Genomic DNA, 27,517 nt, shown 5'->3' with positions numbered 1-27,517 from the left:
CCACCTGAAGACTAGCTAAACAGAAGTTCCACAACTAGGGATATAAAGAAGCCATGTGGAGAACTGGAAGGAGGGGCGAAGATAGAAGATACGAAACAGGGTAGGTCCCACACTCACAGTGTGGTGATTAAGAATCATGAGGGATATCTCTGCTGCAGAGGAGCAAGGGGCCCTACCCCCACACTAGGCTCCCCCCAACCTGGAGCATCAGTGCTGGGAAGAGGAATCCCCATAACATCTGGCTGTGAAAAACAGCAGGGATTGTATCCAAGTGAGAAGGGCTGTTGAAGACCAGACGCTATTCTTGAGGGGCCTGCACACAGACCTGCTTGCTCAGAAACTCACTCACTCTGGGCTTAACCACAGGGGAAGCAGCTCAGAAAGCACCAAGGATGTACAGCAAGGAATTAAATTGAGTAGTTTTTGGGCAAGGGCAAAAGGGATAGGGTCAGAACAGTTCTATCTATGGACGGAAGTGCTAGAAGGCACCATTGTTCCTTTGTTGAGCTCTCCTTCCCACACAGCTAGGCTGGTACAGCAGGACACCAAATCTGAGAAACCAATAACCTGGCTAACACCATTCACCTTGCCCTAGTAATTACCAGACCCTCCTCCACTCAACTGACATGACCAGCCCAAACCTTTTCCAGCAGCTTTTCCACAGAAGCAACCTGCCTGGGCTCATGCTGCAAAATTTACTAAAATTTCTCAAAGGTCCACAGACCTCAAACAAGCATCAGCTAACCTCAGCATGACCTGCAACTCTCAATAAGCAGCCCTAAATATGGCAAAAGGGAACCCTTGTTCAGTGCTGGTGGGATTATAAATTGGTGCAGCCATTATGGAAAACAGTATGGATGTTCCCAAAAAAATTAAAAATAAAATTACCACATGTCCCAGAAATTCCACTCTGGGTATTTATCTGAAGAAATCCGAAACACTCATGCAAAAAGATATATACAATCCAATGTTCATTTCAGTATTATTTACAATAGCCAAGATGTGGAAGCAACACAGATGTCCACTGATAGATAAATGGATAAAGAAGTTGTTGTACGTATATATAATGGAATATTACTCAGTCATAAACAAAGAATGGAATCTTGCCATTTGTGACAATATGGAGGGTATTATGCTATGTGAAATAAGTCAGAGAAAACAAACTCACTGATAGAGTACAAACTGATGGTCACCAGATTGGGGGCGGGGGGTGAAAAAGGTGAAAGGGATTAAGAAGTACAAATTGTCAAGTATATAAATAGTCATGGGGATATCAAGTGCAACTTAAGCAATATAAACAATAATACTGTAAAAAGTATGTATGGTTCCAGATAGGTACTAGACTTATCAGGATGATCGATTCGTAATGTATATAAATGTGTAAGCACTATTTATTTATTTATTTATTTATTTATTTATTTATTTATTTATTTATTTATGTAAACTACAAAGGTTATTTGTTAATGCCAGAAAAGAATTAGAGATGAAGCAAAATTAGAGATGAAACCACAAAGACCTGAGGAGAACAACTCCCCTTCCATGGGTCCCCTATGGGCAATAGCAGGTCAAATTCAAATGTGGCCTCTAACTGTAAGGTCCAAAAAGTGAAAAGTTTAATATTCTATTACTACTTCCATAATGAATTACCTGAAAATCAGAAATTCTAATGTGTAGAATCAGCCCTTTAATATTGTACACCCTTTTTTACTAAAAAATATATATATTATTTTAAATGTTTAAACCAAAATGAGTTTTACCCTCTTATAAATCCTTGCACTTATTTTTCAGCCATCTTTTATTTCTATAAAACCAAGCCAAAACTAACGGAATTTTGATTTTTCATTTTTAAAACAACACACACACACTGAGAATACATAAAAAGATTCCAAGTTTTCAGTTCTAAAATATGAAATGTCCAAAGACAGTAATTTTTTCTTAAAGATGAACTTATGTTTAACAGAGATGCATTTGGAAGTGGTATCTTTAAAAAAGCTGCCAAAGTATTGTGGCTCTTCAGAAACTGTTTTTCTACTTTTGCAAGGGAATGAAATGCTCTTGAGGACAATTCCCACTTTAGTTACCTAATAACTGCTCTGTTTCCTGTTCACTGTTCACTCCTTAAGGATTGAGCCCAACAAAAGAGGAAGTTGAAATGGAGGGATCTAGCTCAATCTGGATTTATCCCTTTAGAGTTTTAGATCAAATTTCAAATAAGTCAGCAAAGACACTGGTGAAACTCAAGACAGTTGAGTATAGGTTCCTGCATGATTGACTGTTGACCACTGCAACAAAGAGCTAGGTGACTAGAAGACAATATAATACACATGGCCTTTCTATCAAATATAAGCCTAGAGCATTTCGCAGCTCCTGTTAAAAATTTCTAAGCTTCCAAAATGTAAGTTGAATAATATTTATAGTGATTACTTGACTATAACCATAATTTATCAATGTCATATATGTGTTTATATTTATATATTTACATATATATGAAATATTCATTTACTAGGTAAAAGACATAAGGTAATTTTAAAAACATGGGTAATGACTACTATTATGCACATATTTTGCCATAATTGACACAAAAGATTACATATTGTATGATTCCATTTACATAAAAGTTCAAAACAGGTAAACCCATAGAGACAGAGAGTAGATTACTGGTGGCTAAAGGAGGAGGAATTGGAAAGGATTCATAGTGGGTTCAGAGTTTCCTTGTGGAGTAATAAAAATGTTCCAGCATTAGCAGTGATAGTTGCACAACTTTGTGAATATACTAATTTTGCTTCAGAATTCTTGAGAACATTAGATTATCAGTATCTCTACAAATACAGAACCAAAAAAAAAAAAAAAACCCACACAAGAGGAAATATAGGATGATAGCAATTTTTAAGAAAGCATTTGACACTACTAAATTTCTAGTCTTCTGATTCAAGATCAAATGAGACTAAAGAAAACCATGTACAGGACTGAAAAGGTGAGAGTGTGAAGGAAGGTTCCCACTCAGTGATCTGAACTGACTTCCACTTATAGTCATGTGAGGCAGAATGACATTTCAGTCAACGGTGGACTACATACATGATGGCAGTACCAAAAGATTATAATGGAGCTAAAAATTTCCTATCACCTAGTGATGCCTTTCTTGGCTGTCATGACATCATGGAGCAACGAATTACTCACCTGTTTGTGGTGATGCTGGTATGAACAAACCTACTGCACTGCCAGTTACATAAAAATACAGCACATACAATTATGCCATGGCATGACATAAGTATGTCATAATACTTGATAATGATAATAAATGGCTATGTCACTGGTTTATGTATTTACTATGTATGGTTATTTTAGAGTATGTTCTATCTACTTATAAAAAAAAAGTTTGCTGAAAAACAGTATATCTTGTTATTCCTACAGCAGTTTTATACATCTGTTTAACTACATCTCTTGACTGCATTGTTTCTCTTCTGCTTGATTTAACCTCATGTTGTTTTATAAACTTAGTGTAGCTTAAGTGTAGAGTGTTTATAAAGTCTACAGCAGTGTACGATAATGTCCTAGGCCTTAATATCCACTCAGCACGCACTCACTGACTTACTGAGAGCAACTTTCAGTCCTTCAAGCTCCATCTATGGTAAGTGCCCTATGTATTTTTACTGTACCTTTTTTATGTTTAGATATGTTTAAATACGAAAATACTTTCCATTGTGTTAACAATTGCCTACACTATTCGGTATGGTAAAATGCTATACAGGTTTTTAGCCTAAAAGCAACAGGCTGTGCTATAGAGCCTACATGTGTAAATAGGCTGTAACATCTAGTTTTATGTAAGTACATTCTATTATGTTCTCACAATAACAAAATGGCCTAACAATGCACTTTTTAGAACATATTACCATCATTAAGCACACTGTACTGACTGTACTGAAACTCAGGGTTAAAAATAGCAGTAAAAGTAGTGGAACAACAATAAGCTACATATATTAACCCCCCCTGGAAAATGTCAGTGCCCTAGACTTTCTAGTCCAATGCATTAATGACAGCAAAACCATTCCAGTAAGACTGCAGGGAGGCAAATGGAGATGCTAAACAATGCAAATTCCCAAATGATATTGAGTCTCTACATGTTCACTTAAATAACAAATTTGAGCATCTCAACACAAATGTTCAGGAATGAGAGATGCATAAAATCAACAAACTATTGCTAAGCCATTTATAATAAAATAATTAGTAAAACTATATTGTTCTAAAATGTATTGCATAAAAACAAAGTTTTATCTATGTCAACTTGTCAAACTTTTATGATGAAATCAGCCAATTATCACTGCTGACAAATATAATAACTACAGTCAACAGGCATACCAAAATCAATGTAGATTCTCAAAAAAGGTCCAGGAATCAAGTGTCAGTTTAAATTGGTTAATTTTATTACAATTGTTTAACATGACAGTATGTCACATAACTCCCAGTTTCTTTCACATGAGCCAAGTTGGATTAATTCGACCCAAATTTTGTACAATAGCTTTCCCAATTTCTAAAAATACATAAACTTTGTCACTTATCTTAAAATTTCTGTTTTACTTCTCTAGCTCTACCTCAAAAGAAACTTCTTCAAGGCCATATGTCCTGACATAGTGAAAGCAAAATAATCACGGCACTCAGCAGTGTCATTAACATTTCTGAGTCAAGGGGGATTTAAATAGGCAGATGCTGTTTAAAGAGCCTGTTGGAAGAGTTGAGACTGTACCACAGCTGTGAGGGGATTGAAGTTGCTAGCTATGGAATCAAGCTTAGGAGAAACTCCGGGCACAATTCCGGCATCCGAAATAAATTAAACAGTCTTGCTTTCTCTCATCCACCCTGTTAGCAGCCTTTGGGCTGAGTGAAGACCACACACTCAGACCACACAGCGCCAGCTAAACTCCTCACACGCAACATCTACAAGCTGTCACTCCGCAGCACAGTGAGAGGAAAGAAGGAGGAGGGAGGGCTGGGGGATAAGGGACTTGAAGAGAGAGAAAAGGAGAGGGAAAGAGGGGGAGGGGAGAAAGTCTCTACTTACAGCTGGATAGAATGATGTGTGGTTTGGAGAAAGGGAAAAATCTCCCTGAGAAAACAAGCTGGTCAATTGTCTTGTGTAGCCTTGACCTGTATTCCCCCATACCAATGTAGTAGTTGATGAGGAATTAACAAAATATCCATTCAGCATCAATGAATCCCCTATCATAGGTCAAAAAAGAAAATTACCTTTATAAAAGCATTTCGTTAAAATAAAGATGAAAGGCCACATTTTCTTATAAATTATAATATATACTTAAGTAAATGCATTTTCTTTTAGATTTTTATTATATTGGTTTTAACCCATCTGCCTTTTTTTCCTCTAATGAAGCACACAGGATGAATTTAAAGTGTTTCTTCAAAAGAGGTCAGAAAATTTTAATTTTATAATTTTCCCATATTTCATTGTGGCGAAGTCTTTAATTTTCAAAAATATTTATTGGCAGGAAAAAGACAGTAAAGTATTTTTTTTACATAACTTCAGACTAAATATATAAAAAATAACTACTAGCAATATTTTTTTTAAAAATGTAGCCATAAAAGTAGCTTTAGAATGATTAACCCAAATTTTTTTACCACTCAGTAAAGAAGAATCTTGCTGATGTAAATAGCAGACAAGAAATCTGAACAAAACAAGTAGGTGTCTTACCCTGTCAGGTCCCCAGATGTCCAGCTCAGATAAGGGTATAAGGCCAGGAATTGGAAATACAGAAGTGCTGATTCACTGAAGACTTGGAGAATATTCACCAAATAGGCCAAGGAAAGCCTCCTTATGTTAAAGAACTATTTTCTTAGATTGGGCCATAGAAAAGTAAAAGTTTTTCTCCAAATAAACCTCCCAAACCCCACCCCTCCCATGCTACTCAAACCTGCATCACCAAGGAGCAAATCAGAAATGTAGAATCTCAACACCCCAGCCTGATTCCACTAAGTGAGCATCCACATTTTAGCCATTTGTGTGCACATTAATGTTTCTAAAGTGCTAAGTAGACTTATCCAGTCCAGAGCCATCTTGGATCCGAAGGACCCCAGAAAAATCTGGTTGTGGAGCTGCCTAGTGAGTTTCAACAAAAAAATTATTCTCAACTAAAGCATAGTTGAGGCCACCCAGGAACATAACCAAACTACAGAATTCACCATATCTTGAATCTTGTACAACCTATCCTAGGATAGACATGCCTCTTGGGGCTGGGCTGGGCTGGCCCCAGAGGGATCTCCCACAGATATTGGGAAAGGGATCTTAGAGAATGGTAATTCCCTTCATTGAGTTTTCTGCAAACTTAGGCTCTACTATTCCTGAGCAGGGTCAAGGTAAAGTTATATCTGGTTAACTATCTAACAGCACTGGGTGGGTCAAGTCTTAGAGACAGGGTCATGAACTCTTCAGTCTAGTTTTTTAAATTAACCATCTCGCTCTGTTTCATCTCAAAACATGGTTAAAAATATATATATATAATGATGAACCAATCTGAAAGAATCCATGGGGTATAAATCTGTACAAAGAAGACTCATTGGATCTCAGAAGGGACATCTACAGAAAGGAAGCACTGAACACTTAAGAGATAAAGCATCCCTCCTTTTCTGGCTTTCTCTTTAGACCTCTTTTCTTCACTACTCCTACAAGCAAAACATAACTAACTGAAAGCATACTGTTTTTAAATAAAAGCGTACTTATTTTTTAATTCATTTGAAAACGATTTGATGATGTAAAAATATAACTGATAAATGGTACTCTTTTTCTTTTGGATTGGGAACGGGGGACCTTCACTCCTGCTACAATGTTTGGAGGTAGGCGATTAAAGAAAAGAGAATGTACATGAGTTAACTAGGAAAGAATACTGAAAGAAGACACTACTACACAGAGGAAAAGCCCGACAATTTGGCTCTCCTCAGCTCCCACATAACTGATCTGCTACATAAATACATAATTATACAGCTAGTCTCTAAAGACAAACATCAGATTCCATGTTAATTAGAAATGTTAGTTAAAAGTCTCCTTTATTTCCCAGGAACCACGAAATCTGTTGCCTCAGCAGGCTAAGTCTGTTCCCAGAGGGCAATTATTTTGTGAAATCAACACATTCACAGCCAAAAGCTATAGGTGTAAAGATGGCTGGTCCTCTACCTCAGGGGTCCCTAACCCCCAGGTACAGGTTAGGAACCTGGCCGCACAGCAGGAGGTGAGTGGCAAGGTAGCCTGAAGCTTCTTCTGCATTTGCAGCTGCTCTCCAGTGCTAGCTAGCATGGCACCACCTCGGCTCCACCTCAGATCATTAGGCACTAGATTATCGTAGGAGGATGGGGACTGCTGTTCTAACTCATTCCACTGGATATTGATGACATATCAAAAATGAAACAGGCCAGTGTAAATCCATTCCCCCTCTACTACAACCCCCTAAAACTGAAAACGAAAATCTCAAAGAAGATACATTACTTAATGGAAGGAGGAAGCATAATTTCATGTAAAAGCATAACATTAATTACTTGTCAATCTATTGCCTATTGTATCAATGTCCCTTCCACTCTCTCTTTATTAAATCTACATTGGGTGGACAAAACATTATTTCTGGAAAATTAATTTTTCAGGAAATAAAAAATGTCCAGGTCCCCCCCCCCAGAAAGACAGATCAGCTGGACAATACTGAAAAAGTCATTATTAAATAAAATTGATTTCTATATTTGTTTAGTCCATCGAGAAGACTTCGATTGTATAGAGATTGGTCACCAGCACCTCAAAAGATGAGTGTTGGATTCCTATCCCTCAGAAAAACAGACAGATACAAATAAACTAGGGCTTGAAACAAACAAGGATGTACCCTCAGATTGTTTAGTCAAAACAAATATTTATTATCTGCAATGTCCCAGGCGTTATGATGGGGAAATGATAAGAACAAGTTTTGTGACAAAAGAGGACCTGAAGACCTTGGATTTCAGTAGTGTGATGGGTACTAAAACAAAACAGTACTGGGATGAGTGAAAAGTTGAGTACAGACAACTATTTAAGAATCTGGCTGATAAGGGAAGAAGAGAGAGGACTTTTAACAGAGGAATGTGAAATCGAGGAAGGGTGTTATTTTTTCATTGTTGTTTTTGTTTTGCTTTATTGTCTGTCTCTAAGCATGTCTAAAGGCTGACAGGAAGGTGCTTTTGGCAAGAGATGAACAACTGAGTTAAGTGCTCCCAAAGGCAAGAGTGGATGGGATAGAGAGACCAGGTACAGGGATTTGTCTTAGTATAAATGCAATACAATCTCTTTCCATGTAACTGGGGAGAGAGAAAAGGCTTTTGGAAAACAAGCATGGGATTCTTCTCTGATACCTCTATTAGTTCTGAAGTAGGTGGCAAGGTTATCTGCTAAGAGTATAGATTATGTGAAAGGATGAGGGGTTTGAGAGAGTGAAAAATGCTTCAGTTCATTCTGCAAAGAATAGAAGCAAGTGCTGATGAAGAAAAGTCTTGAAAATTCTTTAATGGCCAGTTGAAATTGGTGACCATGATTTCACAGGCGTACAAATCTAGATGTTAAGATTTTCCCTTGATGGTATCAGCAACTCAGTTCCTACATTAAAGAAGGTAGAGAGCTGAGATGATCCAGGGCTGAGAATTTGCCGGCCAGAGGCTATAGAAGGATGATGATACGACTGAGCATACTGCTATGAGAATGGTCAAAGATCAAGTAAAAGGACAGCGGTAATTGAGGTAACTCAGTGAGGGTTAGAAGATGAAAGACTATAAGCAAACAGTGGTAAGTTTGAGCTTTGGATTTCAGAATTAAACCAGTTTCACATTGAAGCACATCAGTCCTGCTCTCCCACCCCGAGACACCACATCTCAGGCAACTGCCATACCCCACCTCTGTGGCTCCAGCTCTCAGCAGACTCTACTTTCTGCTTCTGCCCCTTCAGGTTGTTAGTTTCTCTTTGGGCCTCACTGTTCTTTGTTCCCTCATGCTGCCCACACCTCTGAAAGTAGTCCCTTTATTAAAATCTCCTTATTTGAACCATCTGCTACGAATCCTGATGCCTGCTGAGACCATGACATACATCACGTCAAGCACATGGGGCTTTCATTAAAACTAAACTAAAACCAAATATTCCTGGCTTTTAGCCTTTTGTCTTTCAGCAAAATTGTAATATAATAAAAGTTAAAATCATATGCTCTCCTAAATCACAGAATTTTATAAGTGGAAAGGGCCTTAAAAAATTCATCAAAGCTTACAGATGAAACTAAGGCCAACTTGCCAAAAGTAGTACAGCCAGCAAGTAGCAAAAGCAGAACTCATTCAGTGTTGCACAATGATTACCAATGCTAACTTTGTGCCAGGTGACATTCTAGGTGCCTGCTTGGATGCACCTCATACAGTTTACATCATAAGATTCAGATTTCCAAATTTCCATTGTCCACTGTTTTTTCCATTACTAGCACTAAGATTTATTCTAAGTGGGAAATAGTAAGGTGAAGGAATTACTAACACCAAAATCATAAATAAAGCAAACTGTATGATCTGCCCCAGGATTAAGTTAAAAAATGTTCATGAGGTTTTTGAGCAAACCTGTGCTTGACCTTCAAGGCACTCCATAATCCAAAATGTACTCACTTACCAGCCAGCGGGCCTTTGTTCCTGGTGTGCTGCCCAGATGTTCACCTGCCTTCCCTCCGAAGGGCCACGACCTTCCCATTAAGGTCTGACCTCAATCAAGCCTTCCCAATTACTCCACCCCAACAGATCCTTCCCTTCTCTGAATTCCTGCTGTATTTACACTCAATACCACAGTTTAGTTCTTAGCCATTCTTTGAGAGGGCAAAAAACCCCCTTGAATCCAGGCTACATTATTTTATTTCTAATATGTGTGTGTCAGGTATATGCTAAAATTGGGAGATACAAAAATGACTGAGATTAATCCCTGTCGAGCAAAAGCTTGGTCTTTTGACAGATAGGTAAATACCAGTAATAACTATAGCCCTTAAGACAACACAGGGATAAGACAAGTGCTAGTGGTTACAGGATTCACTGAATTGGAAGATTTCAAAGCAGGAAGAACTTCAGGCTAGTTACCTAACCACTCTGAGCTTCTATTTCCCCATATGTAAAATGGATATACTGTAGCACCATCTACCTCTAGTGGAATTAAATCAGTCAGTAGACGTAAATGCTTAGAAGTGACAGACACCCAGGAAATGGTCAGCACAGGTCTAAACTGACGCAAATCTAAGCAAAACGTGCCTCACATTCGCTCTACACGAATAAATTCTCAAAATTCACTCAGTGACAACGACGCAAGGGCGCAAGGAAGCAGGTGAAGCTAACAACAACCATCCCTGTAGGATCAGTATTCCGGAGGCCCGGGCCCCGCACCTGGAGTAGGCAGGGGACGCGACTGCGCGGCTCCCCCCACCCCGACTCCTACCCCCACCCCACCTCCCTCACGGGTACGGACTGGAGAGCCGAGCACGGGGGCTGACCACGGGGGCTGGCGGGCCGCCACTCCTACCCGTCTCTCCAGGAGCGAGCCGCTCCGCTCTACCTGTCCGTGCTTCCCCAGGCTGGCCCCCAGCTACGACCTCAGGGCTGTGACACGTACCTCCGGCCTGCCTGCTGCACCTTCGGCCCGCTCGGACAGGGTATCGGCGGCTCTCGAGAAGAGAACTCGGGCCGCAGCCCCACCAATCGCCGGCCCGCAACTTCCGCTCGCCCGGAGCGCCGACGGCGTCGATCCGCCGGGTAGTCGAGCGCCGAGTTGTCGACGAGCTGAACCCTGGGGAGTGGGGCGGGGGGAAGGGGAGAGCGGGGGAGGCAGGCGTGAGGGTGCGCCCTCGCGGGGCGCGCGGTGTGCGCAGTTCCTGGCGGTGCTTTCCGACACCTTCAAGGAGTTGGGAGATGACCCTCGGGCCGTTTGTGGTGAGCTCTGCACTGGGTCAGGACGCTGTGGCTCCACCCGCGGCTCCGGGAGGCCAGGTGACACACAAAAGCCACAGGACCGTAGAAATTGCGGCGAAGAATGCCAGTCTATGGCCTGGAAACCCTGAATGTTGACTGTTTAAAATCATCAAAGTTGGTGAACACCTCCATGGCCTAGGTGCCGTGCAGGAGCGCTAGATATAAAAGGTGAATAACAAGCAGTCACTTCCTTTCAGGATCTCGCTGGGCTGACGACGGTAAACCGTGGTATGGCAAGAGGAAAAGAAATGAGAGACTGCTGCAGTGTAGGCAAGAAACGATGGTGGTCTGCACTGAGGAGACAATGGTGGAGATAGGGGAAGGTGGTGATGGGGGAATGAGGACATACTCTCTGGTTGCCTCTATTTTATTAGCAAAAGAAGCAGCAAGATCATCTGTGAAAAATGGAGAATGAGGGGCAAGGTAGATTTGAAGAGAAGTGAGAAAGTGAAATCTTTGTCTTGGATATTGTGACAATTATTAGAGAAGTTTAAAGTGAGAACCCATCATCATGCCAGTATGTTTTGGCTGCTCTTGCATACGTAGAGAGTTAGTAGAAAATTAGTATAACCAGTGTTGGAGTTTTATAAGGCAGAAGGAGCAGAGAGCAAAGGAGTTGAGAGTTTATGCAAAGAAATGACATGACCAAGGGTGATGGAGTTTAAGCTTTGTGATAGGATTTTTAGAGGGGTTTTTCTGATTGTGCTACAATAGGCCACTCAGATCCGGAAAAGGTAGCAGATTAATAGGTTTAATTAATCCTACTCTGCAACATAGGTGGTGCTTGCCTGTTATCCAGGCTTAGTAAGAGTGCCTCTTTTACTGTCAAAAATGTCCCAGTTTGGACAATATTTGATTACCCTACAGTCACTCCACATTATAAAGAGAGCCCCAAACAATCGGAGTAAGACATTTCTTCGAGTCTTAGAAGGAATACACCCAACTGGCTCTGAGCTGAGTTAGTACTTGCTGACCTGAGGGACACTGGAGCCTCCGTTTCCTGCCATCACAGTGGAACTGAGCATGGGGGTGAAGTTCTTTGGAGAAGTAGCCTGCCATTGGAACTATATGTGAGCAAGATTATGCCTCCTGCTTACAGTCTAGAAATTCCCAAAAGGAGGAGTGACTGGTTATAGCCGAATAGAAAGAAACATAGCCATGAAGCAGAGGCAACCATGAGGAGGGTTCTTGCCCCCTGTTAACCCTAAGAGCTCACACATGCACTTCACACAGACTTTGTCTTGGGCCAATCTGTATGTGTCACATGAATACCCACCAGAGAGCATCCATAGCAGAGGGACACCAGTACCCAGGATGATTTGACCAAACTCTGTCCTGGGTCACCCTGGTGTTTGTACAATGGGCCTATGAATTGAATAGCCATGGTTACAGGGATTGAACTGCACATACCCCTCTCAACAAGGCAGATTTAAACATTGCAACCACCCCCTTTAAGCTCCAGTGGCCAATATACAGCTAGTGGTATTGTACTTCCCTCAAGTAGACCAGGCAGCCATTTGGTAGCAAGTTGATTTCCTCAGATCCAGATACACATCTTGGGTTCGGGGTTGTCTTCCCTGCCTGCAGTACCCTGGCAAGCATCACTATGTGAGCACACATAGTGTCTGATTTATCATTCTGGGATTTCCCATATCACCTAAAACAAGGACTCTCTTGAGAGTGAAAAAAAATATGACAGAGGGGCCAAGATCACCAGATCCATTCGTTGTACCATATATCACACACTCAGAAGATGCCACCCTAATAGACCATTAGAATAGCCTCTAAAGGCGCAGCTAAGCCTGAAGCTTGAGGATAACATTGTGCAGTATTGGGATGCTGTGCCACGGGATGCAATTTATATTTTGAACCTAATACCAGTGTATGATGCTTCATCCCTGATAGAGTCCTGGCTCCTCTAGCAGGGGAGGATGCTCTGCCAGTGGACACAAAGTTCCACTAAATCTGAAGGCTTCTCTTCATTTGTTCTCTTCATACAGGTAACAAAAATTGACCCCCATGATCAGGAGGAGATGGGGCAGGGAAGATTATTTCTGGAACTCAGAACTCTCACTGGACATCGTCATGCCTAGTGATATCAGTTAATGAGCAACACAGCAACCCTGGCCTGACAAGAGCATGGCACTCAGGGCTTAAACCCTGGTCTAGGACAAAGGGACACAGGGACAATGGTCTGGGCCACTTCGTCAAGCAGCCCAGTCCAGCAGAAGTGCTAATCGAAGATGAGGGGACTCTAGAATGGGTGATAAGAGGGAAATCGCCATAGCTGCAGGACAAACTATAGCAGGAGTCCATAACTCAATTTATCAATACTCCTGTTGTGGGTATGACTGGACTACAGCATAAGGAATTAGTGACAGGACAGACAACACAACACAGCATGCAAGGGATAGATAGTAGTAGAAGCCATTAGAGCCAACCCATATTTCTCTGATGTCCCCTGTGCTCTCTGAAGTCTGCTTTCTGGGAAAGCCTGCTCATTTGTGTCTTAGGGCTTTCTTCTTGGATCCCGGGCATGCTGGAAGCACTGGAATGTTCACTAGACCAAAAGCAGGCTTCAGCCAGACAGGATGCCTCCATCCTGGGGTAGCTTGGAGGTATGTTATACAGGGTATTCCAGAGCTCCCTGGAGACTGAGCTCAGGCATCCTTGGGAATGCCTTCATGGCACACCTTTAACTGGCTTTCTTCCCTTTCCCCACCTGGCTTTCCTACTCCCCTCTTGGTGATCACCTCCTGGTGATCCCTTGTCACCTCCCAAGTTAAATACTAGCCCTTGAAACTATATCTCAGGGATGGTCTCTGGGAGAATCTAGCTAAAATAGTCAGTATCATAGACCAAAAACCACCTATACTTATTATGACTCGAATATCTTTACGTGCTGAATTTACACACCTATAAGAGAAATACCTCCCAAGGCGGGGGTGGGCAGGGGAGGAGTGCTATTTTGTACAGATAATTTGAGTCCTGAGACTTAGCATAACTTTATTTTTCTCTCTCTTTTCCTTTGGAAAACATGCCAAAGTGTTGCTCCAGTAAAAACTCAACTGTCCCAAAATCATCCATTTTAAAACACACAGGAAACATGACTCAGAGGCCTGGCAGCAGAGGTTAAGAGGAAATTAAATTTTCTGTATCCCTGCTTCATGGTGAAACTAAACCCTTTTTTTGTCTCCTCTTTGGGTCTCAGCGACAGGTCATTTCTCAAGTTAGGTGATCCTGCCATTAAGCTGGTTAGAATGGCTCTTGAGGACTCACAGATCTTTCCTGAATCAAAAAAAAAAAAAAAAAAAAAAAAGACAATACTGTATTTCTGAAAGAAAAACACTTGAAAGAGGAAAGAGTATCTTTCACTAATATAAAAATTACTTTGTGGTGTTTCAGTGTTTTCTTTCTTTTCTTGAACTTATGGTGTGTATTCTAAAACCAGCTAGCAAGTATTGGTACAGTATATACAGAAGCTGGCAGCAAATAAAATAAACATAAAATTATAGTAGTAGCTGTTGAGGCAATAAATATCATTATAGCTTTGTGTTTTCATTATTGCATCAGATTTAGTTTGACCCAGAAAAAATAACTTTGCAGTGTGAAATTCCATTGGTTTTAGTCAGGAAACATCATGACAGGCACAGCTTCCTGTTCTTTAGATATTTTTACATTCAATACATAAAGTGTTTCATATTGCATGGTATATCAGTTTGTAATGGACCATAATTAGTATAGAATCTAATCCTCAAAAGGGCTATAATTTGCCATTTTACCAAAGACTGATAATTATTTGGTCTTCTGTTAACTCAGATTGTAAGCCCCTTGCTAGTAGATACCTGTCTTATTCATCATTGTAGATACAGCATAGCCTTATACAGCAGGTATTCAGTACACCAGCCACCCAGTAATAGTACTAACCACAACATGTAAATACATCATTTGTTTACTTTTTTGTCTCCTCCCACTAAGATAGGTTCCTTTAGGACTTTCTATTGTTCACCCATGTCTCACACATAGTAGAAGCTCAATAAATGTGTCGAATACAAAACTAAAAATAATAGCAATACATTAGGATAATGGCAGAGTTAGGGGAGATGCCTGTTTCTAGTTATCTACTTCAAAATATGATTAATGATCACTTAAGGGCAAAAAAATTTGAGCAAAATTTGATATGTAAATTTTAACAATGTAGGAATGATTGAGATGTTTTACCAAATACCACCCAATTCTATCATGCTTCACTGGAGTGCTTTATGGTTTAAAATCACAAGAAATTTAAAATCCTCCAAGATTGTAACAGGTACAACCCTGTTTTACCAATTCTCAAATTGGGCCTATCGGTTAAGGAAGCCCCTTGCATCATTCTGTTTTTACCTTAATCTTGCTATTGTAATCCTAGCAAATGCCTTTATGTGGACTTTAGCATCTACACTTCTCATCAGCTCCAGAGCTCTATATATGCAAAGTCCTCAAAATAGTGAAATGTCTCCAAACAATTTTGTAGCAAAGCAGAGCTCTGTGGTTTTCTACTTACTTGCTAATTGCATATTTTATTTTATTTTTTTTAAAAAAAGCACTTTAAATAAAGCTGGATCTACATAGGAATATGGTGTTTCAACAGTGTTGCTCTAATCATACGGCCTCCACTGCCACCCAGCTGTGCTTATCACCTGTGTTTATATCAGGGTGTCCCTGGCAGTGGGTTGTATCTATAGGTAGTTTAGAATAGAACAGAGAAATTGAGGAATCACTCACTACCAGAGAGATGTGGGAGATATAGAAGCTGGATAGAAGGACCTTGATCAGAATGTCAAAATGACTCATCTTAGAACCAGGGGAATCTTTGTTGGTCAGGCCTACCCTACTGCTGCAGAGAGGGCAGTGACAACCTAATCCTATGGTTTTCTGTGAGTAGGAGTTTAGACCCCTTTATCTTCTAAATGAAGGGATTGTAACTGAATGTAAGAATATATTTTTTGTTTTAAATTGCTGGGCAGTAGTAGGTGGTTGAGGTTTTGTTGTTGTTGTTGTTTGTGTGTGTGTGTGTATGTGTGTGTGTGTTTTAAAACTTTCTGCTTGAAGGTCTAATATTATTACTTCAATGGGAACAAGGCCAATTTGCATTAGTGTCTGCAGTCATAGAAAAGATTACCATATTCTCAGTTTATTCCACTGATGCGATATTTCTCATAATAGATTGGGGCTAAGGGCAGCAGACTGGCTGGCTTGCCATATTCTATGTCTGCTATCAAGGTCTATCACCCCATTTAGAGAAGAAGCCAGTTACAATTTCACTTGGGCAGAGACATGTTGCTGGCCTCTTGGTTTTTATTTGAGTTCTATAAACACTCCTTTATGAAGGCTTCCCACTTCCAGGAGTTTCAGAAATGCCTGGCTTCATATCTCATTTCTTTTTGTTCTGATATGACACAATTTTTATCTGAGTCTTTTCATTGCTCGGCTAACACCTTGGTTTCCCACAGACCCAAGAGATTTTAAACTCTCTAATGGTAGTTTTCTCATCCTCTGTTTTCAGTAGATTTCACTTAAGTTTTTGACTTATCTGTGCTTCCCTTGAAGGTATTGAATATAGTTCTCAAAGGTGATTAGAAGCATCAGTGTGCAGGATGCCCACTCAGTGTACATACATCCTGAAGGACATCATGCCCATCTGCACATTACTGCTTCCTATAAGCACATCTTCAAGCAGCTGCTGCTATTGTACTGCCATCCAGTGTCCTGGGCCAGTTCCCCAGCAGGGCAGAGATCTCTGTATATTTTTGGTGGTAAAAATGGATGAGGAATACATGAAAGATTAAGAGCCAAAAGTAATTTCCAGTCCACACTTTAGACAAAAATCTGAAACTTTATTCTTTCCTACCAAACACATAACAAAAGTGAACCGATTTTTCCACTTCTTGTGGAGTTTGAGTATTGAAATACTTAAAAGAAACAAAGATAACTATGGCCCCTGAAAAATCGAGAATTAACTGTAGTGTCACTGGTTTAGACGTATAACAAAACCAGTTTTAGCATAGGCTAACAGATGTAAATAAGAGTTAAGCTCCTATAACATATTCCTGGGCACAAAAACATCACCAAACTCCTAAGTAAAGACTCAAAACACTTCTAATTTTAAACATTGAAATAAATGTAAGCTGTACATACATTTTTATTTTAGAACTTACATGTATGTAAGATCATTATTTTTCCATCGGCTTATTCCAGTTCAGGATCTCAGGTGATCAAACCCCATCCCAACAGTTTGTGGTGCAAGGCTGGACCCACCTGGACAGGACACCCTTCCATCACAAGGCTCATCACACACACCCGTTACTCACTCAGGCTGGGACAATGTAGACACACCAGTTCACCTCGCGTACACAGCTTTTGGGTCTTGGGAGGATACTGGAGTTCTCAGAGAAAATCTTGCAGATGTGGGGAGAATGTGTAAACTTCACACACATAGTAACCCTGACTGGGAATCGATATTTTTTTTTCTCATTAATGTTGCAACAAAATTATGTTGAATGAAACTATGTTTTTCAAGGACGTGCTGTTTAGATTAATTCCACTGAGAGTTTAGAAGCTCATATTTTGGGCCAGGCCTAGTAACAATCCTGATCAGAAGCATTCTTTGACCACTTGAGAGTTGCAATTAATGCACTTTTAAAAGAAGGTGGTGAGGAGCGGAAAACTCTAAAGTCACTTTAAGTTCTAAAATCCCATGACCACACTTTTCAAAAAAGTAACTATTTCGCAGTGAGTTTTGGCTGAACTGCAAGGCCTTCTTTCTCTCTGGCAACTTTGACTGGCTGGCCATCTGCATATGACAGAACATGTGGGTAATGTTAGTAAAGTTTTTCTCAACACTGGCAGTGGATCATACTAATTTTTCTTGCTAGTGAATTAAAGGGATTTTTTTTTTCTCCTAGATACTTTATTCTTTGAATTTGTTACCTGTAAGGCAAGCCATTTTAAAACTGAGAAACCCTTGGTTGCTTTCTCTGACTTTGAGGCAGATTTTGGTCCTTTTCTGTTTCCATAACTTTTTGGTGCTCTGTTCTGAATCACTTGTACACCTCAGTTTCCACGCTGTAAACAAATTGCTTTGCTTCTTAGTCCCTGGCTTAATCGAACTATAGAAGGTTAGCTGGGACGTAAAGTAAAGAAGAAAACAATGATAAATACACGAGTTGCATTTTCAATTTTGTGTTTTTATTGAATTCCTACTTTTCCATAAAGTAATTTCTTCTAAGCTTGGCCACACTTGTTCATATCCTGGATGTGTGGGTCCATGTTGATTTGCATGATTACTATGTTTTACATATATTTAACATGATGCGTATTCATCTTACTAACATAGATTAGAGGCTCAAATGAATGCACAGACATAAATAATAGGTTTTATTTTAGCATATGCATATGTTTTCTTTGTGATAAACAATAGCTTTTTAGGACCGTAGACTTCTGAGAATTTCTAACGTTTTATCTGAGAACAAATGGAGAAAAATCTCTATGTAATTATAATTTTATCTTAGAAATTTATATATTCTGTTCACTGATTTCAAATTGTAAGGGAAAATTTCAGTGATTTCTTTTAGTCCTTTCATGTCATTTTGTGTTTTAGATATGTTTAGTTATAATTGTTACAGCTGTTAAGTTGGCCTGTTCGTAAGCATGTATTTGTGAAAACATTTAGAAGGAAGTTTCATTCTTTAGGAAAACCAGTTTAAACTTGAATTTATAGACCATAGTTCCTTGGTTATAATGCTGGAAAGGGGGAATGAAATGCATTGCTATATCAGTCTTTCTCTTTCTTCCACCACCTGCCACCCATGGGAATGGCATGTTTTAAGAAAAATAAAAGATAAATTAATTCTTAGAAAATTCTCAAAACTAAAAGAGTCTGCTTTCCACATTAGAGAGGGGAGCTTTTGCATTTTTACTTGATGTTCTTTATTTAAAGAATTTTCACTTTGCTATTCTTTCTTGGTTTACAAACAGTAATTCTTTCATTTAAAGATGTTTAAGTTCCAAACTCACCAAATTGTATGTTAAGTACGTGCAATCTTGTATATCAATTATACCTCAATAGAGTTGTTAATAATATTTAAAGGTCTAAGAAATCTGTGTTTAACTGATCCTATAAGCATGCAAAATACACTTTCACAAAAGGTGTATTTTTCATAGCTGCTAATTCAGAGAGATCCTCTGCATGTGTACATTGCAGCAAGTCAAGCTTGTTTTTCAAATCAACACATAATGATACAATGCATCTCATATTCTTTTTCTACATATCCTCTCTTGGTTTCTATAAATTAAGCGAATCTGCCATTAAGGTAAAGACATTATAAGTATTCTTTTTTTTACAATATTTATTTTCCAAAAGCAAAATAAGAAAATCATATTTGGATCATGGGAGGTGATTAGGATAATGAAAAATCCTGCTTTTATTTATTTAGTTATTTTTAATTTTCTGTGCCTGGTTCTTGATAAATATTTACAGTGAGGGCTAATACAAATCAACTGCCTAAGAAAATCTGTTGGGAAAAAAATCTTTAACAAATAAGAAAATAACAGCTAAAAGGCTGAAGAAACTGTCTTTCCTGCTTATTTTTTCACACATATGCTAACATATTTAAATCAGAAAATTTTGAGCGGAACCAAATAAAGTAATAGTCTGTTGGTTAGGTTTATTAGAAAACTCAACTAAGTAAGCAGTATTCAAGTATAGAAATAATCCCAGGAACAAAGCTATTATTGACACATCTAATCTACTTATAATTCAGACAGGAAAAGACTCACTACTTTAAAATGTAAGTGACCCATACACTATTAATCTTTGAATTTTTTCATGTGCTTATTTAATGAACTTATTCATATTGGAAGAAATATATATGTAATAGTTCACATTATATGCACACATTCACATTATTGTGATCTCTATTGGAAATATAGAAATATAGGCATTTGTAAGCTTCATATAAGACTAATTAATTAAATACACATTACTACAATTTTTGAAAAATGACAATAACAAATCATTCAAATGTATTTTAATACTATATTCCCATCCTGACTAGAAATCTAATAACTACATGTTAAACAGTTTTAAATTACAAGAAATGTTGTAACATTTAATGAACCTAAATAACTAATTTAGAATACTGACTTTCCTTACAATTATAGAATAAATGTAGTTCTGTCATAGAATCAAAGCTTTCTACTTCATCCAATGAGATTTGTAATGTTTTAGCATGCAAACTAATAGAAACAGGAAATTAACTTTTACAAACTTGAGATCTCTTACATTTTTTCAAGTGGTAATTAGAATATTTCACATTGTAGAAGCATTTTAATAAACTCTTCCAGAAGCCTAGCTAAGCAAGCAGCTTATTTAAATTTGAAATAACTTAATACACATAAAAAAATTATTGAATCTGATATATGAACTTGTGCTGACTTATCTTTCTAGCATATCTAATAATAATTAATAAAATTAATATTGCTAATAATATTTATAACTAATAGTTTTCAACTGTTGAGAAACATTTAGAGACAAAAGCCTTCTTTAATTTATAAAATCTAGAAGTCAGAGCTGTTAAAATCTCTGTTTAGTTTTGGTTACTGACACACCCCAAGTTCTTTTCAGGCCATTATAAATATAATGCTCACAGAGATTCTAATGGCCAGTCCAAGGAGTGCCCATGGGCAATCAGTAGGTAGTGGCCACCAGAACATTCCAGGAAACTGAAGCAAACATTTCAGTCTGTGAGTGATGGTAGATACAGATTGTTTATTCCTTTTACATAAATAATTCATCTTAGAATCACAGGGGTTGATTATATCCTGCATCTTTTTATTTCCTAAAAATCACATTTTCATAGTGAGGAGAAAAAGTTTTACAAAACTAGAAATGCCTGGCATCAAGTTAGTGGGAAATATTAGCTAACTAATCAAAAATTTTTTAAAAGTTAAGTGGAAGTGGACAGAGGAGAAAGTTGAGTTGATAGACCGATTATGATTTCTTCTTTTCTTTCTACTTCCTTTGTCTCTACTCCCTTCCATTTTAATTTTTGAATAGAACAAATGGTTCTGGGAAAAATAGAACTTCTTTTTAACAATAACAAGTAATTTCAGTGACTTGTCATTTTAGCTTTCACTCTTGTTTAGGCTAAAGGCAGTGACTGATTAAGGCAGGCCCTCCCCACCAAAACTGCAGAAAACGTCCCCTACTCAAAAGGCCTCTCACTTTGTCTTTGGGCCAGCCTCACTTAACAGGTAATCCAAAGGTTAGCTGTGGCCAAACTAGCAGTGGACAGAATGAGTCACTACCCACAGCTACCTACTATACACACCCCCTCCCCCCCGCCCCCGGCACACACACACACACATATGTGCATGTACTTATAAGAAAAGATTGACAACTGAATTTGGAGATAACAACTACTGAGAAGAATTACAGTGCGGTGAGTGAGGGCAGTCTCACTAGAAATCACATTCCAGATGGTGGGTATGAGGAACTGGATGGAAGAAGCAGCTGTGGGGACTTCAAGACTTTTGAATGTTTAGATTCCACTTAATTTTAGCCTTGTTTTAACCCACCTTGCATCATCCTGTCTCATCAATCACAGTTTAAATATTTATTTTCTCCACATCTCTTTCATCTCTAATGTAAATCGAGGACTTCGGCAGAATTCTATGTAAAAAGAATGCTGAGAACAGCAATCTAATTTTTAAAAAATTTTCTGATTTACACATTTTTCTTTAGTGGCTGATCTACTATTCATCATAGGAAGATTGTATACTGATGTTCTGCTTTCAACAGCTTTTAAGATCATTTGTGGCCTGTGCAACTAAATAATGATGTTTGGGAATTTTGGAATTCCTAGTCACAGTTCATCTTCTCTCCAACCTCGAGGTGAGTAGACAGTCTACACTAGAAAATCCTTAAACCTGGAGGTCTGTTGAGTACCTTGTTCTCTTAGTTCTTTCACCTCTTTTTACCTTTATTATAGCAGTGTTCAGAAGAACCAGCCTATTTTCTTGAGAAAAAGAAATCAGGAACATGGTTTATTTTACTTTATGCTTTGAACGAACCAATCTGGATCAGGTGAGTTGTCAGTTGTTTACAGTTGAATGTCAGATGTAGAAAACCAATACATAGATCCAATGATTCTGTTTTCCAACTTTGTACATATACTCCAATTTTTAGTCTAAGCATTCAGATTCAAGATAAAGCAAAGATGAGAAGAAATTTTATACATGCTGTTCTGTGTTTTTGTTTGTATATTTGTTTGTTTGTTTTTTTGTATATCTACCTTCGTCCCTCTTCAGCTTGCTCTGCAGATAATGGCCTATCCTCTGTCGTATAAATCTTCCAGCACAGACTTTGCATTTTTATTAGGGATAGTTTTGAATTTCTAGGGATTCATTTACTTGGGGGCAATGCCTAAATTTAGCTGTGACTTATGTCTGCACAAGTTGGAAAATATACTCTGGAGTCACACATATGAAAGAAAATGGCAGCTCTGCGTACATAGGAAAGGGTAAGTCACAAGAGGTGGTTTTGTTCTTGTTTATTCTGTGAAGTACTTTTCCATTAAAAATATTTTTATTTTACTATTTGACTTCTATGGAAGAAATCATCAGCCATGATAAAATTTATTGTTAACTCTAGCGAAGTGGAAATGATAGTTGGAAATATTAGAAATGTATAATTTTAATTTTTTGAGACTTTGTACAAATGGTAAAACATGTCTTTTTTCATATCTATTCAGACTTAACTACAAAAAGAAAGTCTCCAAATATACTATATCTCAACTGACATTTATTTTCTGAAGGTGTAATTTAACATAACAAGACAGATACAAAAGAGGTTTGCTACCAGGGAAAAAAAAGTGATGTGGATGTGAATAGCATGATTTCCTTTTAATATTTTATTTTTAAAAAGTCAATGGAAAAGAAAAACTACTCAATAAAATATATTTAAATTAACCAAGTTATGAATGTCTGCTACCTTATTTTATAAATTATTCAGAAGAGTCAAAGAGCTGCAATAATTTATTCTGCACTGCTCAGTACAGCTAACCAGTTTAAGTATCTTTTTTATTTAAACTGCAATGCTTTTCCTATTTTTTGTACTTAATTCTATTAGTATGTTTATATCTTTAGTAACCTTAGACTTATTTTTCTTTAACATCTTTTCTTTTGATTTTAATGTGCTTTTTAAATAAGCGAGCCTCAGAGAATTATTATGAACCTCAATTATACATGTTAAAAATACTTTTACAGTTTATGAAGTGCTATATAAACATAAAGTGTTATCGTTATTATATGCACAGCATATCTTATATAGTGAGTCTCAAATATATGATCAGTATCATGTGAAAAACTATAATTACGTTATTCAGCTCACATCTGTATATATTCAAAGTAAGTACTTTAGCTAGGCAATATTTGCGTAGTTCAAGCAGCTTTGTTTCCCTCTTTCACATCTTTAATTTTAAAATAAAATTTCTATGGAAAAAATTCTATTTATAAATTTTAATAAGGTACTAATAAATTCACTGAAAAAGTCAGATACATTTATGAAGATGTGATTTCTGTTATTGTCATTGATTTTGACAATTTAGTACTGTCTCCACTTTATAAAAAGTGATTGCGAATAGCTGTTTAATACCATTAATTGTTTGATTAAAATAAACAGATGAATTTTTTTTATTTCTCAAAAAAGTTGTTCAAACTAAACAAGACAAAAGTTTTTCAAGGTTTGCTTTCAGCTCACAGTGGTGGCAAATTTTGCTCCACAGAAATATCTTATCGTTTTTTCATTCTGGGGTAAATTGATATACGATTAGAGTACCCATTAATTACACCAATAGCAGAAATGTATTTAATGATAGAAATGCATATATTTAAATGCATTTTAAATATATAGTTTTTCACATGATACTGATCATATATTTGAGACTCACTATATAAGATAAGCTGTGCATATAATAATGATTAACACTTTATGTTTATATAGCTCTTCATTAAACTAACGGAAAGTAGCTCTCCAGACTTAAAAAATATGCTAGACTCAGTCCTGTTTTAAAGATACAAAACTAGTACTGTATTTGCTCCTCAACTGACACTCTTTCAGGGAGTTTCATTAAAGTAATTGTCTTTGGTTTATTTAACATGTGTGTATATTTTCAACTATTCTAAATCTTTCTTTCAATGTATTTCATGCAAAATGTATCAAATGTTAAAAATTTACTATATATACTCTTAGTTTAGAAATGAAAGATGCAAATATACAGGATAAAATCAAAAGTCAGTTTTGAGATTTAAATTCTATAAGCCATGTGTATAAATTTAATTTTTGCCAAAGTTGCTTTTTACACAAATCCATTGAAATATAGTCTTCTTTGAATGTTAGGCAATACAAAATTTACAACAGCAATATATTATTAGAACAACATAGTATAGCATCTTGATAAAATTAAAATTTTCACTGTTAGCCTTTGTATTCCTAAAGAAAAGTGCTGTTGCAACACATGCAGGCTGTAATTTGTATGAAACCCCAGTGCAATGGTATAGTGAAGCAAGCTCTTTTTTAAATATATTGCAACAGAAAATTTGTCCCAGTGTATTTTATGAAGATTTAGACATGGACAGTCAATTGCTAAATTTTACCAAATAATTTTTAATGTTACCTTTTATTTTATTTTTTACAGTAACTGAGCATATCACCATATTTTCTCCTTTTCAAGGAGAAAGTAAACTCGTTTTTAGTTTCATGAAAAAAATAGGCACTTCTGATAACCCACATTTAATTAGATTTGCCAAGGTTGTACTGCAGATTCAGACCCGGGTACAGTGTGCTGACAGGGACTGGCTTTCTTTTCTTCTTATTGTTGTAGTTTGAATTTGAAACGCTGCACTGCTGAGAAAATGCCATGAAAATACAACCCACTGAATTCCAGAAAAATAAATAAGCAAGACCACCCAAATTTTCAATTAGTGCTCGTGCAGAATGCAGGAAATGACAAGAGATCTGTCCAAGACGCCCTAGGCTGGGTCGCAAACACAGAGCAGTGACAGGACGGTTGGAAAGGAGAACACTGCACAGTGTGAAGATGGCCGTTCTCCAAGGAAAACTGCATACTAATAGGCTAGTATTGACTTCCTGAAACAGACCTGTGAGTATTACATCCTGACCAAAGTTACTGCTAAGCTTCAAGATTTTGATATTTAATGGTGAAGTAATACCTGAAAGTTCTAGTGGTATTACGTATTTTATGTTATAAACCCACTAAACTTTCTCAATATTCCCTACATACAGACTTTTCGCCACCAGAAACAGCAATTTTCCGGACAGTTGGTGAAAACTACAAAATGCTTCTGATTTAAAATGTCAGGCCTAAGGATCAATTGTTTCCCATTTGGTGGCATTGCTTGCTAATGTACTATAGCCAGCAGGGGACAGGGGAAGCCATTGGTCAAGAGTCAAAGAGGTATGTTGGTGTCTTCCCTACCAAAGTGAAATACAATCCTCCCCTGAGTCAGCAAGAAATGTTAAGAATAAAGATTTCTGAAAAAGGTAAACGTAATGACTTAAAAGCTCCTTTCCTTGCACACGTTTTTCTAAAATTCTCAAATCACTAGTTTGAAGGTAATATTTGAAAACCAAAATAAGGAAAGACAGAAAACAATGGATTCTTCAGGGGTCGTATACACCCAGGCTCCTGCTTTTTCTTGCTTTCTGTTTCACTTCTCAGATCTTCACTACAGCATTTAAAGTTTTACAGCTCATCACGTTGAAGTTATTTAAGGAAAAAAAGATTGTTTTTTTTTGGTGGCATGATGTTGGTTGAGCTTATGAAACGGCGCCCATTATTTTGAATGGATTTTATCTGTTGTGTATATAATTATTTTTAACTTCAAACTGCATTAAATTCTTTAATTACCTTCATACTGCATTGATAAGTGAATTTACACATTCCATTCCTTTGTACAACCAAGAAGCTACTATAGATTACAACTGTTAAAATAAGAAATACAAGTCACAAGTGATTTTATCAAACTGCAATTATGTGGGCAGGAAGAATGATATGGGTAAGTAGGAAACAAATATCCATTATTCTAGGTGAGAATTGAATATGAAATTCAAATTATATTGTGTGATTATTTAAATAACAATGTTTTGTATTTGTGGTAAATATTGGAGTGCTTTTTAAAAAGTGAGACAGCTTTTTTATCTGCTCACGAAAACAGTAGATGGGAACAGAAGCACTGTCCATATTTTTCTTCTTAGCTGATTCCTTTGGATTAAGAGCATTTTCTTGGCAAATCAACTATTCTGTTAGGTTCAGAATGCTATCATTTCCTTTTCACAATAAAAGCAGGAACTTTATTTTTATACAATGTGGCAGCATTTCCCTTAATTGAATTCTGTTTGGGAGTGTGTTCTTTACCTAGTTTTCCCACGCAAAATAAAGAACAAAATAAAAAACAAATCTTTTTGCATTTGCAATAGTTTCAAAATAGATATGTCTTTAGATTTAGTAAGTTTTCATTACAGAGAAATCCAGAACTGTATCGTCATAATATATGTCGCAGAGCTATTCTAAGAGGAATTGCCCAGAGTATTCCTAGCCTTCTTTTTTCTGCGCTCACTCTTTTGCACTTTCCTGTGCTGTTTTCATTTCTTCTCTTAATTTCTCTCCCTTCACCACCATGCCTGAGGCTCTCAGTGCTTGCCACATTCCAGCCATGGACTCTGCATCCAGGAAATTATCTAATGAATTTGTACTAAAGTGTAAGGATTAGCTTATTTATTCAACCAATGTTTTCAAGCATCATACTTAGTGAGGTCTCTGAGAAATATGGAAATGATACTGGCACTTATACTTTGGCTAAGATACCAAAACAAATCATTATAATGGAATCAAGGCTTTGGGCTCCATGGCAGAGTTGGAAGGGACCTTGAAACCACATAGACCAAACCTTTGTTCTATAGATAAAAAAATTAAGGCTTAGAACCAGATGATTGACATGACCACATTTCCACTAAAACTCAATAGGGATCTACTAATCTAGCGCTCTTTCTGGATTGCTTCAATATCCAATCTTCCTCACATGTTGTATTAGATGAAATTATTGTTTAAAATATTTACTGCCCTTCCTATGGGCTTTTTCTTCTGAGGGAATTATATAATCCATTTCATTGACGTCAGTCTTGGCTATGGACTTGTTTTGACAATCGAACAGGAGCAGAAGTGACCTATGTCATATCCAAAGGGAAGCTCGAAAAGCTATCGCATGATCTGTCACCTATTTCCAACTCTTTTATGGTATCTGCATTATTTCTGATAAAGACTGCTTCTTCAGCCTAGGTCCTGGGAGAAAGAATGAATAGAGCAGAGCCACAGTCAAGATGGTTATAATAAGTGTGTTATAAGCCCTGAGATTTGGGAATTGTTTGTTATTGCAGCAAACAGTCTCAGCTAACTGATATATTGAATA

The 27,517-nt window shown here is 37.5% G+C and overlaps 1 protein-coding gene across 4 annotated transcripts in view; it reads right to left on the bottom strand.

The window, feature by feature from the left end:
* Positions 1-10,774, bottom strand: part of EXOC2 (exocyst complex component 2) — a 193,205-nt gene extending 182,431 nt beyond the window's left edge. For 2 of the 4 annotated variants that reach the window (XM_016159498.2, XM_016159497.2), the window contains exon 1: positions 10,635-10,773. The gene's annotated coding sequence lies outside the window, so the exon portion shown is untranslated. Of the gene's footprint in view, positions 1-10,544; positions 10,567-10,634 lie in introns of those variants that run through there. The other 2 variants (XM_036237595.1, XM_016159500.2) reach the window with 2 other exon arrangements.
* Between the last annotated feature and the right edge of the window lie 16,743 nt (positions 10,775-27,517).

The sequence above is a fragment of the Rousettus aegyptiacus genome, unplaced genomic scaffold, assembly GCF_014176215.1.
Source record: "Rousettus aegyptiacus isolate mRouAeg1 unplaced genomic scaffold, mRouAeg1.p scaffold_m13_p_1, whole genome shotgun sequence".
Lineage (NCBI taxonomy): Eukaryota > Metazoa > Chordata > Mammalia > Chiroptera > Pteropodidae > Rousettus > Rousettus aegyptiacus.
Note: the sequence above shows the minus strand (reverse complement) of the source record. Positions and strands in the feature narration are given on the sequence as shown.